This window comes from Dermacentor silvarum, chromosome 1 (assembly GCF_013339745.2).
Source record: "Dermacentor silvarum isolate Dsil-2018 chromosome 1, BIME_Dsil_1.4, whole genome shotgun sequence".
NCBI classification, from domain to species: Eukaryota; Metazoa; Arthropoda; class Arachnida; order Ixodida; family Ixodidae; genus Dermacentor; species Dermacentor silvarum.
Genome location: NC_051154.1, coordinates 90467400 through 90483179, shown reverse-complemented (window position 1 = coordinate 90483179; position 15780 = coordinate 90467400). Strand labels below are relative to the sequence as shown.

General features: G+C 43.9%; 1 long non-coding RNA gene across 1 annotated transcript; it reads left to right on the top strand.

The window, feature by feature from the left end:
* The first annotated feature begins 1287 nt into the window (after nucleotides 1–1287).
* Nucleotides 1288–4671, top strand: LOC125942698 (uncharacterized). Its single transcript, XR_007465306.1, has 3 exons — nucleotides 1288–1396; nucleotides 3496–3595; nucleotides 4597–4671. It is a non-coding gene; the product is annotated as an uncharacterized LOC125942698 (long non-coding RNA).
* Nucleotides 4672–15780: the final 11109 nt, after the last annotated feature.

The following is a 15780-nucleotide window of genomic DNA, read 5'->3' as shown; positions in this document are numbered from 1 at the left end:
TCATTTACATTACAGTGTAATATTACATAACACTCGTATTACCAGTCGGTTAAGTGACTATAGATAGCTGCGATGATGACGAAACTTGCTAATCCTCACCATATCGGCGTTTCCGTCGGACGGCTCAAATGCGTGCTCTTCGTCTTCGCTCGTTTCCGCGTCCGAACTGTCGCTGCTTGAATATGTGCTCGGCGAGTCGTCATCGATGGGGACAGGTTGACGCTCCTTTCACAGTCGCGTCGGAGTCGTCGTTCACGGGAGGTTGGCCATGGTCACAGCGCGTTTCCTCGCTTACTAAATCAGGTGATGTAGAACCGTCATCTTGCAGCGTGGGCAGTGAAGCGTCTAATGGGGCTTCCTTTTTCGCACGGTGCCTGGAATGCACGGGCACCTCTTGCGTTGCGTCCAAGAGATATTGGTTATATTTTCTCTTCCGTTCCATGGAAGGGAAGAAAACTTTAAGCGTCGATGGATAACACAGTCGTCTCCTGCGAATCTCCTCCTCTGTGTATCTCTTGCAATGCAATCCTGCTCAGCTTCAAAGACAACGCTTGGCATTCGCACTGCAACTCAGCAGCCACATGGCAATAATAACACAGGACACCCAGGCAATAATCACTACAGCCGTCCTCGGAGGGCAATGGATTGGCTACACTGGCTATGAAGGCCAGTGCGTTAGTTTATATTTTTTATACAGCCACTATTTATCCTGCTAAACTAAAGCTAATAAAACAATTAATTCAGTATATATTTTAATACGATTACAAATGAAATAGCAATATTTAACACTAAACCTGCAGGTATTGTATGTTTGTATGTTGACTCGACACTACCGCCAATCTAGTTTGAGTGATTGTCAGGGAGGCATTGGTCAGGCCTGGCACATCCTGTTTTTGTTGTGTGCGCCACGTGACCACGTTGTGTACGAGTTCGCCGTGCTTGCCGCGTGGTACACACAAGGTTCAGCCGAGTTCTTGTTATTCTTCAAGTGGGTAATATTGAACAAAATGAGCCACATACTGGTTAAATGGGTGTCGTCCTCTTTGTGGGACGTGTACAACGTCCGAGCGATAGCAGATACAAACATAGGTTTACGGCTTTTGAGCGACGTAAATGCTATAGAAAAATTACGCGGCAGCGTGGTAGCTGTGAATTGGAAGGACGGCGAAGCAACAGCTGATGCAGAGTTGCTTGACTTCGGTAAGTAACACCGCTTTTCATAAGTTTTCGCTGTAAAGTTGTTTCTATTGCCTGACAACGGTTTTATGTAGGATTGGAAAAATCAATGGAGCGCCGGCGAACAAAGCTTGTGCGGATGGCGCAGTCGGCAACGGGCAGTGCCGAGGATGTGGAGGAGGTGCCTGAAGTGCCTCTAGAGAAGACTTCACAACAGGAGGTGAGTTCTGTGTTAGTTTCCTTTTTTTTATTTCCCAAGTGAGTGAAGCTATGAACAGCGCATCGAGTTGCGTTGTATGTGTGTGTCGAACGAACAGAGTGCAGTCCGCGCCGTTTGTCAGTCATGTTCGCAGGCAGGCGTACACCGCTGTTTTGGTTCACACTAAGGGCGCAGGGATGCTCGCCTTCTGCGGCATTTTTGTTTACATCTTGTTCGATATCATTGCTGGAGCGCCGCATCCACTGCATCCACATCTCGCCGCATTCACGGCAATATGTTGATTATGGATTCTGTGATACCGCGGTACATGGGCTGTGACGATGAATACAGTGCATGTGACGCACCAGCTTGGTACGAGAAGTATCGCACCCATCATGAGAACGTGTGTGTACTTATGTGCGGTCGTGTCACGTCATACGGCGCGCACTGTAATTAGGCAACTTACTCTCCTATTCACGTTGTTTCACGCGGTAGTACTATTTTTCGACAGTTGCTCTTAACCATGGACTAGGATTGAAGATAAGTTACAAGGTACTAGTTAATTGTATGTAATGTGATCCCCGCTAATCTTATCTCATACTTTATGCATTCCTCATTTAGATATATTGCATAATTACAATAGAGTAGCAATGTAAATATCCTAGCTTCAACCTACAGACCCCATTTATTTTTTCTACTGACATTTAAATCGACTTTCTATCTTATTGCTGTATTGTACTAAATTGCTGTTCACTGCTCTGTTGGGCTGTAAGTACTTTCAATCGATTAATGCATCACCACAAGACAATAAGCAGATTTCATGCTGTGTTTATAATCTGCAGGAAAGTCTGGTATGTAAAATGACCCACCAACAGCAATGCTGCTTACGGAGTTAATCTCTTTAAGCGAGTGCAAAAGCTGCGAAGGCAAAGTAGGTCCACCATATTGAAGGCTGGTATCCACATGAACATCGGACAAAGCTGCAAGTGTACAGAAAGGGAAAGCTAGATTTGAACTGAATGATAAACATTCCCATTAATATTTAATATATGGCTTTTATAGGCTGCTGGAAGCCTAGAGTGCCAGCAAAGTGATAGCCGCACATTAGTGTCCCTTTAACCATGCGCTGATCTGTGCACGCCTACGGGTACTAGAAAGGACCCTACCAAAATCAATGAGCTTGCGGTAGCCACACTACTAATGCATGACACTGCAAGTCGCACACGGCAAGGAATAAGCTTCCAGTTATTTTTGCACATAAGTCTGAGCAATACTAGCTGCTTGCAGTGTGGGCACGATCGAATGAGTGCACTTGTACGCATGTGTCGTGATGATGGCTCAAGTTGACTCGTTAAGTGCAGTGACTTATACATTAAAGCTGTTATATGCCACATGTCAATTGGCAGCAGCTTTAATGCTGTATTTTGTTGACAGCAGCCACTACAGCGCTTTAGTTTTGCCCAATGTAAGTGAACGGCTGCAACTGACAAGTGCAGAGCTGTAAGTAGCATCTAGTCCAGCACGGACTTTATTGATGATGCGAAGTTTGAGTTAGGTTGTGACCCGAGTAACATAAGCAACCAGTGCACACAGCACGAAAAAAGTGGCAAACACGGAGCCTGGGAATATATATATTTCTTTGGGGGAGGCACAGCATGTATTCAGCAATTTCTTCCGATCTAATAGAGTACACAAGCATCATTCAATAATATATACATTGACCTCCTTGGTGCTTTTTGTTCCACTGATATAAACTATGATTTTAGTTTTTAATTTAGTGTTCTAGCTGTTATTTAGGATAATTTATGTGCGAGTATGCTTCTGTTGAAAGCGGGCTGCTTAGCATTATGTCTTGATCACCTACCCTTCATGTTGTGGTTTGTTTGGAAAAGTAGTAGTGCTAATGTATTTAAGGGAGTGAGAAAGTATATTGGCCAGCAGAAGTTAAAATGTGTTGATGTTTTACTATTTACATGCCTCTAAATTATTATATGCTTTGTACTCATTTCATTCCTAGTTCCTACAAGGAAATGACATATGTCAAACAAAGAGGACATGAAACTAAAGTTTGTTTCTCTGTGTGTGCTTTCTTGCAAACCCTACACCTGTTCCAAACACAGGAGTAGCTGCTCCAATAGCAGCTCTTGCCTGTACCAATGGCTGTTCCAGATTACTGGAGGGCATTCTGACCAATGCATTCCTGCACAAGTGTGAATGCAGGTGTGTTCCCTGGAATGCGAATGCATATGAGTTGATATGTTATTGCATGTGTGCACATGTGGTAATGAGACCACCTGAGTTGTTTTTATGTAATTACACTGGCCAGTTTCTCCTTGAGTCACAGTGTCCACATGAATGCCACTTATTTTTCTATTTTCCAAGCAAAAGAAAGAAGTGCAAACATGGCAAAAGTTTACACCAGAGGCCTTGAAAGATTACCTTTTGTAATTAAGATGATGATACTGAAATGGCCTGATTGTTTATTGTATGAGACAATTTTTAGCAGTAGCTTCTGCATAATATGAATCTTTCAAAGATTTTAAAACAGTTAATCATAATTCGAGACTGAAGGGGCTATATGCAAAATAACAAAAGATATGATCTGCCACTCGTGTAACAGCGCGAAAAACAACAAGGAAGGGACGACAATAGAGACAGAGTGAAAAGAGTACAGCGCTCTTTTCACTCTGTCTCTATTGTCGTCCCTTCCTTGTTATTTTTCGCACTGTTACACGAGTTGCAATGAACCAACTAGCCCAGCAAGCTGCTATTCTGATGATCTGCCAGTACTCCATAAAATAGTTGATGTTAGTTTTATATAAGTTGTAAGGTTTTATGTCCTTGGGAGGTGATATGTAGTTTAACTGATAGACTGTTGCAACAGCTTAGTTGATAATTTTGCCAGATCGGAGCAACTTTTGCTAGCACGCTCTTCAAGCATTCATATTCACTTCTGTGCTTCCCGGCAGTTATACTTGTTCCTCTCTATTGCACTGCTGTTCGGCTGTCGTGCATGCTGAATGTCTGTATATGTAACATATCTTTACTGCCATTACCAGCAGTTTTACACTCTGGCTGCAATTGTGCGTGCAGAGTTTTCACGGTGCGCATTGAAGTAGCAGATTAAGTAGAGAAACAGCTCATTAAATGCTAGTCAATATTATACGTGAATGCTGTGACAATATAGCAAGCCATGTACTTACAAAACGTGGCCTACACAGGCTGGAGCTCAGTGTGCTTGCGCTGCCTCACAACGAGTCAAACAACTTGAGGATGAGGCCAGGGAGCTACGAAAGCTGGGCAGCAGATGCCGAAAACATCCTTGGTAAGCAGCCTTCCACCCCATTTTTTTTGTCAAGCATGAGTGGCCATTGGATAGTGTAGCTGATTTGCAAACTGCCTCAATCATCTGTATTTATGTGGTGTGCAGTGTTGCCAAAACTCAGTTTATCATAGACCTTGCCTTAGTGGAACTGCCTAAGCGAATGAAAAAGGTCATCCCAAGTTTAGGTCAAGCAAAGGACATTAATTCCAACTCTATCCCTTGCTAGTTGGTCTGATACTATAGCATGTAGTGAATTACAGGGGTTAAGGTCTTATTATGACTATCCTGACAGGCCAGCGCTGCTTTGCAATCTGGCTTGTTTCCGATGCCATTGATAGGGACAACATTCGTTACAGCAGTTTATGCAGTCTCTATTTCATTGTTTCAATATTAAATTGCAACAGATGGACACACTGACAATACCAACACATCAGAGTAAATGCTACTACGGACTTTTTTTTTCATCTCTGCACGATAATAGTTTAATGTTTTACTTTCTTGAAGTTTCAACGTTATATTCTGCCACAGCTGTCACACTTATATTATCTTGTATAGGAGGACCTTAGCGGTTTTGGTACCAGTTTTACAGAGCAGTTCGTAAAGTTTCCTAGTTCCGTTCAATAAATGCTGTCCACTGTACCACAGCCTTAATAAAGGGCCTGCGTCCTGTGTGTGCCTCTTAACAGTGTTGAGAATGGTTGGGTACTTCGAAAAAACTTTGACCAAAAAGAAAACGGGCAAGTTTGCACTCGGTTGTGCAAAGCTTAGGCACAGCGAAACTGTCGATCCTCAAGTCTTGCTGGCTGCTACGTCTCAACTTGGTTTAACTTAACTATGCGTGCGTGTAGGGCAGGTATTCTCGAGCGATCATTTTCGGAGGTACCTTCCCTTTCGCGACATTTCACATGACTAGCGCTGCATGTGTTGGTGCCTACGAGCGACAGCGTTCCTGGCATGTTACAAGCACAGGCAGGCTAACCAAGGTTGGCATAGTGCCAAGAACGCTGATGCTTGCTGATGCCGAATGCGTTGGAGGCTAGCCGCTCTATATCTAGCGACTAGGCGGTTTTATGGCAACGCGGGCAGCGGCGGCAGCTCTGCGTGTTGCCTCGTTGGTGCTGCTACAATTTATATCTCACTCTCATTTTCTCTTTCCCTCTCCTGAGCATTGCGCACGCCGTGCGCATGCTCTCCTTAACGTCCCATGTCAAGGCAACACGTGCACAGCACGGAGAGGGGGCAAGGCACATGCCTCTGGTGCTTGCTAGGCAACGCAGTGACGTCATAGCTCGGCGAGGTTTTGCAGCAGCAGGCGGCACTTTTTACGGTTAGCTAGAACAGCTTTGCTGTTAATAAAGGTGATATTGTTGTAGTTTGCTGTTTACGGCTGCTGTTCCAGCATCCATAAACACTGTGTAATCGTGTGCTTCATGATGGTGATATGTAATGGAAAATACATGACTGCGGCATGTTTTGTAATTGCCTGATGTCTAGTTTGATGCTTTCATGTGTGTGTAGGTGTTTTCGTTTATTTCCTTTTTTGGCTGTCACCTGCTTAACATTATGCACTATTCTGTTGAGAGCGGGATCCAATCACCCTAATTACAATGTTCGCTTGTTCAGATGCAAGACACTTTTTGACAGCTACACAGGTGTTAAGCCTGTCTACCGCAGTCCGCTTAAAGGGCATGTGCTCCAGTTCCATCGCCGTCGTCTTGCAACGCAGAGTATGTTTCTTCGTGGGCCACCATTCCCATTGGGTCTAATGGCCTTGTCACTTTCATAAACAACCTGACAAGCTGCACACTTTGGCCGCAAAATTCTGCAGACTGTCAGAGGGCATGAAATTACGTGGAGTTCCTTGCATTTGATTTGCTAGCTTAAAATTTGCGTGCGGTTTGCAAGAAGTTTATTGGTGTGTGATCCCCAGCTGGCGTGCATCACAGAATGTTTTTTGCGCTGCCAGAAAACGACGCTGATGCAAAATTGCTTCTACCAGTGTTACTAGCGATGTTTACCCGGTGCCATCGTGCACAATTCTCATGTTACTGCTCTGTGTGGGTACACCTTGGGAATGCAAGCATGAGATGACCTAACGAGGCAGGGTGCTGTTTCTATTTCGGTATCATGCAATGTTTTGTCAGTTAAGGGAGGTCATGGTTAGCTTGCTTGATAGAGGCACAGGAAGGCTGTAGCTGGCCTGAAAAAATACTGGGAAAAAGAGCCTGCTTGCAGAAACATGTGCCTAAACTCGCATCGTCCTCGCTACAAGACAATGCCACTTTGTGCCATTACAGTTATGCATATTTTTAAGGGTGCACTACTCTTGCTTCCTAGAAGTGGAAGTTTCTCTTAAGCATAGCCTTTATTAGGTGGCAAGGCATAAAAACACCAGACATACAAAGAATGACTTTGGCTTTGTAAACTGAGTGATAGTTACGGCACAACTAGCATGGGTTGTGCCATGACTAAAGCTTATAAAAAACCAATGGCTAAAATTGGTTCATTTAGACGTAACATCAAAGTTTTGCTTTGCTATGTACAGCAACATTTTGTGCACACTGTTCTTACATTATCTTTTAAAAGGTCACCAGGTGAAGAGCACAAAGTTGTACAGTGATTACTAGTATTTGTCTTGTAAGTGTAGGCCACGGCCACAGTATACGCTGTTGTGTAGATAGACTCCCCCCACTCTTGTGCACACATGCACATGACATTCCAGGTGGTGTTCATAAGAGAGAAACAAAAATGCTTTAACACACCTCACATTCTGTTAATAAGGGATGGCACCTCTACATTCTAAGCATACCGGTACTTTGAAGTCATTCTTGTTTATAAGTACACCACAGCCTTTGTTTAAAGTGGCTATATAGGACATGAATGAAAGGAAGTGCCAATAATTAGGACACAAAGGTATCACACCAACAGGCTTTTTGTTTTTACTGTCACCAGTACCTTACTTCATAGTTTATACAGTACCTTACTTCATAGTTCTAGTCATTTACTGTTTTTTTTTGCACATCCTCACTTGAACACCATGTCACCGTCATTCGCAGTGTGCTTGTCAATTTGAAGAACTAGACCACAGAAACTCCCTGTTATTTAGGTAACTGCTGTAAATTATCACAATTATCTTTGTAGTAGAGCACCTGAAATGCTGGTAAAAGTGCTCTAAAAGGTCAAAAAGTCAAAATTTGGATCCCACTTGTTTAATATACACGATGGCTTGCAGAATTCTCGTTTACTGCAGACCACATGTTACCACTTGGGCAAGCATTTTGATTAATGTGATTGCATTCATATGCTTCCTTTTTCTAGACTCTTATGACATGGTCAAGAAGTTAAGAAAAATGATGAGGAAGATGGAAAAAAAAACCATCTGCTGCTGTTGAAGCTGACAAGGCAAGTTTTCCCTTTTAGAAAATTTTGGTTGTTCTTATTCATTTAATTTTGTTGCTTCTGCATTAACAGACAAGGTATGCAATGTAGCAAAATTGCTCTCAAGATGCCATCAGTTTTACCAGCTATCATTGAAGCTATACCCACCGTGCTGTTACTGAGGCCTAAGCTTATAATCTACATATTGTGTATGGTGCTCTACTAATGAAATGGGAGTTCCTGCCCCAGTCTATTTTTATCAATTGTTTTTTTTTTCATTTGAACATTGAGTGAGTTCATCAGCAGCGTTGCTGATCATGGTATATGAGCAACACTTGCCACTGGGCTAACTTGTGCACGTTTCTATTGTTATTAACGATGGAAAAAATGAAAAGATTCACGGACAGAGCTTTCCGTTTTTGTATGTGTGTGCTATTGTCGATACCTGACCATGGTGCCTGCAATTTATAGTTATCCCATGATTTCACCTTTCCTTTGCTAAGTAGCTGGGTATTTGTGCAGGCTTTATAAAGCACTAAAGCAGAATATGAAATTACAGTAAACTATATTTCTAGATACGACTAGAATACAAAGTTAGCAGGTCTAACGATGAGCGAAGAATTTGTGAGGATGAAAAGTAAAAATAAGATTGAGCTCATGTGACACGCATTTTGATAGTGTAGGCTTGGATATCTAGTTTATCTAAACAAATGGTGTAACTGATATCAGAAAATAATTTTAAAAGCTCACCTTAGGAATTTTTGAAAACTCTTCTGTCTACTCAAAAATAGCTGTAGTGTGGAAAAATGCTTCTAAATCTGTGACAGAGTGATGTATTAGAACTGTATCTTAGGTGCACAATTTACAAAGTTTTACCTACATTTTCAACTTTTTTCCAGCACAGAATTAAAAACACAGAATTTTCTAACACAGAATTTAAAAAAAACGGTTGTTGCTCTTTGGTGTGGGCTAAACTGTTTAGTGTTCCTTGCACTACTAAGCGCAATGTCACCAGAACCAGTCAGCAGTTTCACTTGTCATCACTGCTTGTGCTTTTCATGTGACACACAAAGAATGACTTCTTTGGCTTTGTAAACCGGATAGTTATGGCGCTTAAAACCAAAGCTTATAAAAAAGCAATGGCTAAAATTGATGTTACAATTTGGACATCAAAGTTGTGCTTTGCTATGTGCAAAAACACTGCTCCTTGCTCAATGCATGTTTTCTGTGGTATGCAGGTTAACATCGGTGGAGGTGTTCTTGTCGAAACCACCCTGTTGGAGCGCCTCCATTCGCACTGCCAGGGGCCTACCAAGTTTGCCAGACATCTCCTACGCAGCATCTTCACAGTTGAGGAGATGCGTGGCAAATCATTGTTCGGAAAAGGCAGCAATGCTAATAAGAACGCCATTGTGAAGGAGGCACTGGACCCAGTCAGGGTCAATGCAGTCATCGGTAAGTAACTGATATTGCCATGGAGGTTTCCTTCATCATCATCAGTAATCCTAACTCTCCCGTGTTGGGAACAAAAATGGCACTATTCTTGAGGTTAGGGAAAGTCTTCTGGTATAGGGACTTCTTTGAAAGGCAACTGTGTACTCTAGCTCAAAGGTACCTTGTAGGAAAGAAAATGCCGATGGCATAGCAGTTTCTCTAAATAAATAAATCTAAAACAACTCATTTGCAAAATAGTCATGTACTACGTGCAGCACCAGTTTTTCTTTAACACCACTTAAAAAATGACTGATAGCAGAATTCAGTATTTCGATCTCAGCTGTAGTAAAATAAGTGGAATGCCAGTACATTTTGTTGCAAGTTGAGCAAGTTTCTAAATTCATTTCAAGCTGACAAGCCTCAATAAGTCATTGGCTTCATTTTGCCAACTGCAAAGTGTTAGTGAACAAATCAGATGATAAATAAGTGCTAGTGACCTCATTATTTGTTGCACTTACTTGCTCAAGTAACATCTGCCTCATATAAATATCCCACGTGTTGAAATTATGGTATTTGGAACCGGTAGTGTTTAAACTTTGTCTCAACTGAAACAAAAGGGTGCCTTATACGTGTTCCAACATTACTGCCTCATGTGTCATCACTTAAACTAGCAGTTCGGTATTTTATACCCCTGTCAAGCGGGCAAGTTAAGTGCACTTACGGAGAGTGTCACTCGGTTTAAGTGCACTTTGCCCAATCTAAACGTCGCAAGTGGAGTGTCACTCGCTGCAGAGTGTACTCCGGTCGAAGTGTGTTCAAGGAACGCACTTTGCTGGCCGAGTGCGTAGCCTCGTCACCAGCGGTTTCAGTGGTACAAAATGTAATGCATAAAAAAAGGACACAGAAGTTTATTTTAGTGGTTGAACAGCTCTTGCGCACAAATAATAGCCTAAAACGCGTTCATATTCTGTTCAAGCAGGATCAAAGGCCGCTACGTCGTTCTGGATTGGCTAGGCATTTTTCTTGGCCGGCATTGACTTGCCACACTTTTAAATAAAAAATATTTTTATTTTTTGTTAAAAAAACATAGGTTTAAGTTTGTTTTAATTAATAATACAACGTAAGACAATCACTTTTTTGAAGTACTTTTATTTTTGAACTACGTTTTCACAAAACGCGCTCGTAGTCTGTCGCCATTTTTTTACTGCGAGTGCACTCTGTTTTCCCGTTTAGAACCGCGTAGCCTAAAGTGTCACTCAAGGTCCCGAAGTGCACTCCCCGTAAGTGCACTTAACTTGCCCGCTTGACAGGGGTATTATATATAATGTTGTCCTGTAGCCAGTAATTAAGTACAAAATATATTGCATTTCTTAATGAACACATCATCTACACACATTCTCTGCTTAAAACATAATTTTGGTTTAAACAATTTTTTAATGTTGGGGGCCCTATAGAATGCATCTGTGCCACCATACATGTAGGGCAGTGCCTAAGGGTTCAACTTGAACAGCCATAAAGTGGTCTAGTATCCATTCTGCCAAGTATTGTCTGCATTCAGATAATCGATGTCAAGCATTGCACTTATGGCTGTGGAGACATTGTATACCTGTGAACCTCTTTTTTTTTCATTTCTTGCAGGCTACACATGCAGCAAGTTTGCTACGACAACCCTGCACCTGAAGAATAGCCTGTCTTCGATGTTGGCTCGAGAGCTGAAGTAGAGAGCTTGTATTATACCCACTCATAGGAAGTAAAATTTAGCACCTATTTACTCCTGTTTACTGCATCATGCTTACTGCCGTCCATGCTAACGCTGCTTCTAAATACAATTGCAAAAAGTACACAGCAAAGCCAGTGGATGGCAGAGTAGCCAACTTTGATCATACTATCTCGAGGTCCTAGCTGTTTGCCACCTGGGGCGAGGTTGTGATCCGAGGTGCAATTTTGCAAGTGCTGATGCAAGTCATGAATTTATCACATATTGAACACAATATTGTCAGAAACAATTGTGACATACCTCAGAGGGTCAGCAGAAATAGAATAATCAAGAATGCACCAGAAGCGCAGCAACCAATGAATACACCACAAACTCGGTAATCAAGAATGCACCACAAACTCGGTAATCAAGAATGCACCACAAACTCGGTAATCAAGAATGCACCACAAACTCGGTAATCAAGAATGCACCAAACCCCCCCCACACCAAAACCTGTAATCAAGAATGCACCACAAACTCGGTAATCAAGAATGCACCACAAACTCGGTAACCAAGAATTCATCAGAAACGCGGTGGCCAAATACATGCAGAATGTTATCAAGGACTCATCACAAAAACGCATCACAATTTAACCAGAATTTCTGGTATTCTGATGAGAATTGTATACAGATATTAATCAGACTTTCAATAAACATTTTTATAAGGGATGCTCCCCTTGAATGTCATGTTGCCGGACCGATTTTGCACAGACTACGTGACGAAGGCCTGCAGTAACGCCTGTTGAGAGAGACAGATCTAACAATCACCAGCACATATGACATCGCCATACGTGAGGAGAGCACTGGTCATCAGCAGAGGAACATTCAACGGAACGCTGAGCCTATACGTCAGACCAGTCAGCAGGTATGCAACTACTACTAGATAAAAGGCAAGTACAAAAGCACAGTGCTGTCGGCGATGCGATGACCAGCATTAGCCAGAGGAATTTGCAGCAGACAGCAATTTGCAATTTCTCCCGCAAACATGGGACACATTGAAAAAGCATTCATCCCCATCACGAAGTGCAAGATGGGCTGATCGCAGACTACACACCATCACAATGACAACTCCCCAGAGTGCCAGATATGACATTAGCAATATCGTCACTTTACGACTTGAACAATGTGGTAGACCTCAATGCTAAACCGAAGATTTTACAGAAATAACTGTACAGTAGTGGCAGATCAAGTTTGAGGTGGACTCTGAATTGCATGCACGTTCATAAGAAAGAACACTTTTTGTGCTACCTAGTGCAACAATGCGTCAGCTCTCCGTCAAGATTACATGCAGTTGAGAATGTGGTCCAGACATTCCCTGCCACGAATGGGCTGTGGCACTGTAGACGTCTTCTGCAATAGTTAAACCCATCAGGTGCCCTTGCTTATCGTTGAAGGCTCAGGATAAAGTTTCCTAGACAGAAACTGGTTCACCGCACTCTGAGCAATGATTTGTGGGATACACAAACACTCAGATTCCCAGCAGTGCGACAGCTACAAGAGATTGGAGGCAGTGTTCTCGGAAAAAATTCTAGGGAAATATCCTCCTGGCCACCCTGGAACTGGAGCAAGATGCAGCACTCAAATTTCTCAAGGCCAGACCAGTACCCTTTGGCTTGTGAATATCGGTCGAAAACGAGCTTGATGTACTGCAGGAACAAGGCATCATCAAGCCGACTCAACATTCGGTATAAACTACACCACTTATTGCCGTCTGAAATAACGAAGCCCTACGTCCCTGCGGGGACTACCGGAGTACCGTCAATCTAGTGGTGAAAGCATCCTCGCACCTGCTGCCCACACCCGAAGGATCCTTCAGCACGGTTCATGTGGAAAAGTCTTCAATACTTTGGACTTTGCCCAGGACTACGAACGGTTGAAGGGGGTTGAACGAACTTGTGAATTACTATCAGCACCATCAAGGGCCTCTACCTGGTCAACAGACTGGCATTTGGCATAGCTTCGCCACTTTGCCTTCCGTCTCCACCCGTGTCCTCTTACTGCTGCTAGACGGCTTGTCGCCTCCATGCTGTCTTCCTCTTCTACAGATGGTACTTAATTTTTTCGCTCAGGATTCTTGACGTCTTGAACGCCGCTCTCCGATGCCGAAGTTCGCGTTTCATAAACAGAGGCTTTCTTGCCTTTGCTGTATGGGGCAGTGCTTACTGGGTGCAGCTGACGGGCGTCGATTTTGGTGCCTGTTCAACTCGACGTCCATCAGCAACCTCCTCGGACTCATCCTCGTCCATGTGGTGCTCCGAAAGGTCCTCGATCCCCACGGGTCCTGCGACGCTTACATACAATCTCGAGCATCTACTCTCGTCGTGTCCAAAGAGCCTACACGCTGCGCAACGCGGGACACGCATTTTCTCCGATGTGACCCTTACCCTGCAGCGTAGACATAGCGGCGCCCTCCCCCGCACGAAACAAGCGTGCCGTCCCCGGCAGTCCGAAGTTGATGTGGAAGGTCCATCCACTGCGATGCCCGGTTTCAGCTTAAAGTTCACGATACGTGTTGAAGAACCCATATCTGTACAGCCTTGTAGTCGCCACCGCTCTCGCACTATCTCATTCACCTTGCCATAGGGGCTAAGGTCACTCGCACGTCGTCGTCATGGGCGTTGTACAGCAGCCAATGAATCTTCAATGGCGTATCCTGGTGACATTGGTCGAGTACCATGCAACGGCGATTCTTGATTCCTATAACGCCGACAGCCAGCACCTTTTTTCTTGCCCTCAGCTCTCTTCAGTGTAACCGCGCAAATGTGATTCATTTGGTACGCCCCCAAGGTAACCACCTCGGGAGCATAGCCAACGAATAGTTGCGTCCCTGAAATCCTAGACGCGCTTTGGCGCGCGTTGATGTCCGCGTGCAAAAAAAAAACAGTATGCAGTGCTGCATCACCTCATGACCTGCGTCGTTTCTTCAAATACCCTGTTACCGCGGCCATGCTGGCCCACACACGTAATTGCTCGAGCGAAGCTCGATGCGGCAGGAAGTGGAATCGACTACACCACGTGCCCATTAGGTGACGCGGAGACGCAGAAGTGGCAGCTGCAAGCTCATAAACAGCAATGCTTCACGAGTATGTATATAAAAATATCCCACTTCCGCGACAGCACTCCAACCTGCAATCTCCTGATCCGGAATCGGGCGCCTTATTCATTAGGCAAGGCGGAATTTTTTTATCTTTATTGCCTGGCTTTGACACCCACATTTCAACAAAATAACAGCGCAATAAGAACACACAGACTACAATGTAAATTAGGGGAAGGCGTATTGAACCACATCCTGCTGGCTGCGTGTAATTATAATTCGCGCAATCCACCAGCGGCTCTACACTTGAGAGCCACTCCGGAGGTTCCGCTAACGCTGCATGGATTCCAAAACCAGTGCATGCTCTCACGAAAATTAATTCGTACCAGCCGCGCATCCTGTCAACGTAATGTCCTGCCATTCTGGACCGCCAAATACATTGGATGCGCACAAGCATAATTTAATGAAAAGGCATACCACTTCGTTATCTACGCTTAAGTACCTAATGCAATACGGGTCAAGTGGAAATTCTTTCCGTATGTTCTCTGTAATGCATCCCAATAATAAATCCCTCCCAAAAGTGTAAAAAATTATGATCGATCTCTCTGGCTGCTTGCAAATAAACAGTGCAATCCCCACTCTATAAATAATTCCTTTCCGTTCCAAAACTTTTTAACTGGTAATGTTCCTGTCTGTAATTTAAAAAGAAACTTTTTGTTCCTGGCGGCACCTGCATTTCCTTCACACTTTAAACATTCTGCCGGACCTTCCACTCTAGGGACCTGTACCAGGCACCGCGACAACAATGTCACACAAAGTTCATACAGTTGTTTTTTTTTTTTTTTTTCGTTTCATGCTGGAAAAGCCACCAGGGTGCCATGGAATGTGGTAGCGCTCCACATGGGCTCCTGCTTTCACGCTATTTTCCATGGTCCAAGGCTAGCAAAGTGCTTGGTTTTTGTGCTCGCCGATTCAGCAAGTCACAAGGAACGGACTGACACCTGCCACTAAGCAGTGAGTGGACATCTCCTACCGCAATCGAACTGTTGACATCTCGAGGCTGCAACCCTCCGTGCTATCCCTAACGCCGCTGGTAGCCTGCCGAGTGCGTGCACACGCTCATCTCGTGCCCGCGTGGCATGCGCACGGAGTCCAACTGAGAGCGTCGCGTGCCTACATCGACGAAGAAAGCGTCGAGGAAAACACCACCTGGTCTCTGCCGCCTACACTTTCGAGGAAAACAGATGGCTACCCAGCTACAAGAGGAACCGAAAAGAATGCAAACCGATGGGACGGACGCGAATTACGCAACGACATCGGCACGGCTCTACAATGCTAACAGCGGGAAAACAATCGAAAACCAACACATTGAATGGCTGCAAGTCGGACGCAAGAAAAAACAAGCATCGGAACCCATAAAAGCCCAAAACAAAATGCCGAAACAAGACCCTAAGCCCACACCGCAACCGTCAAAACAAC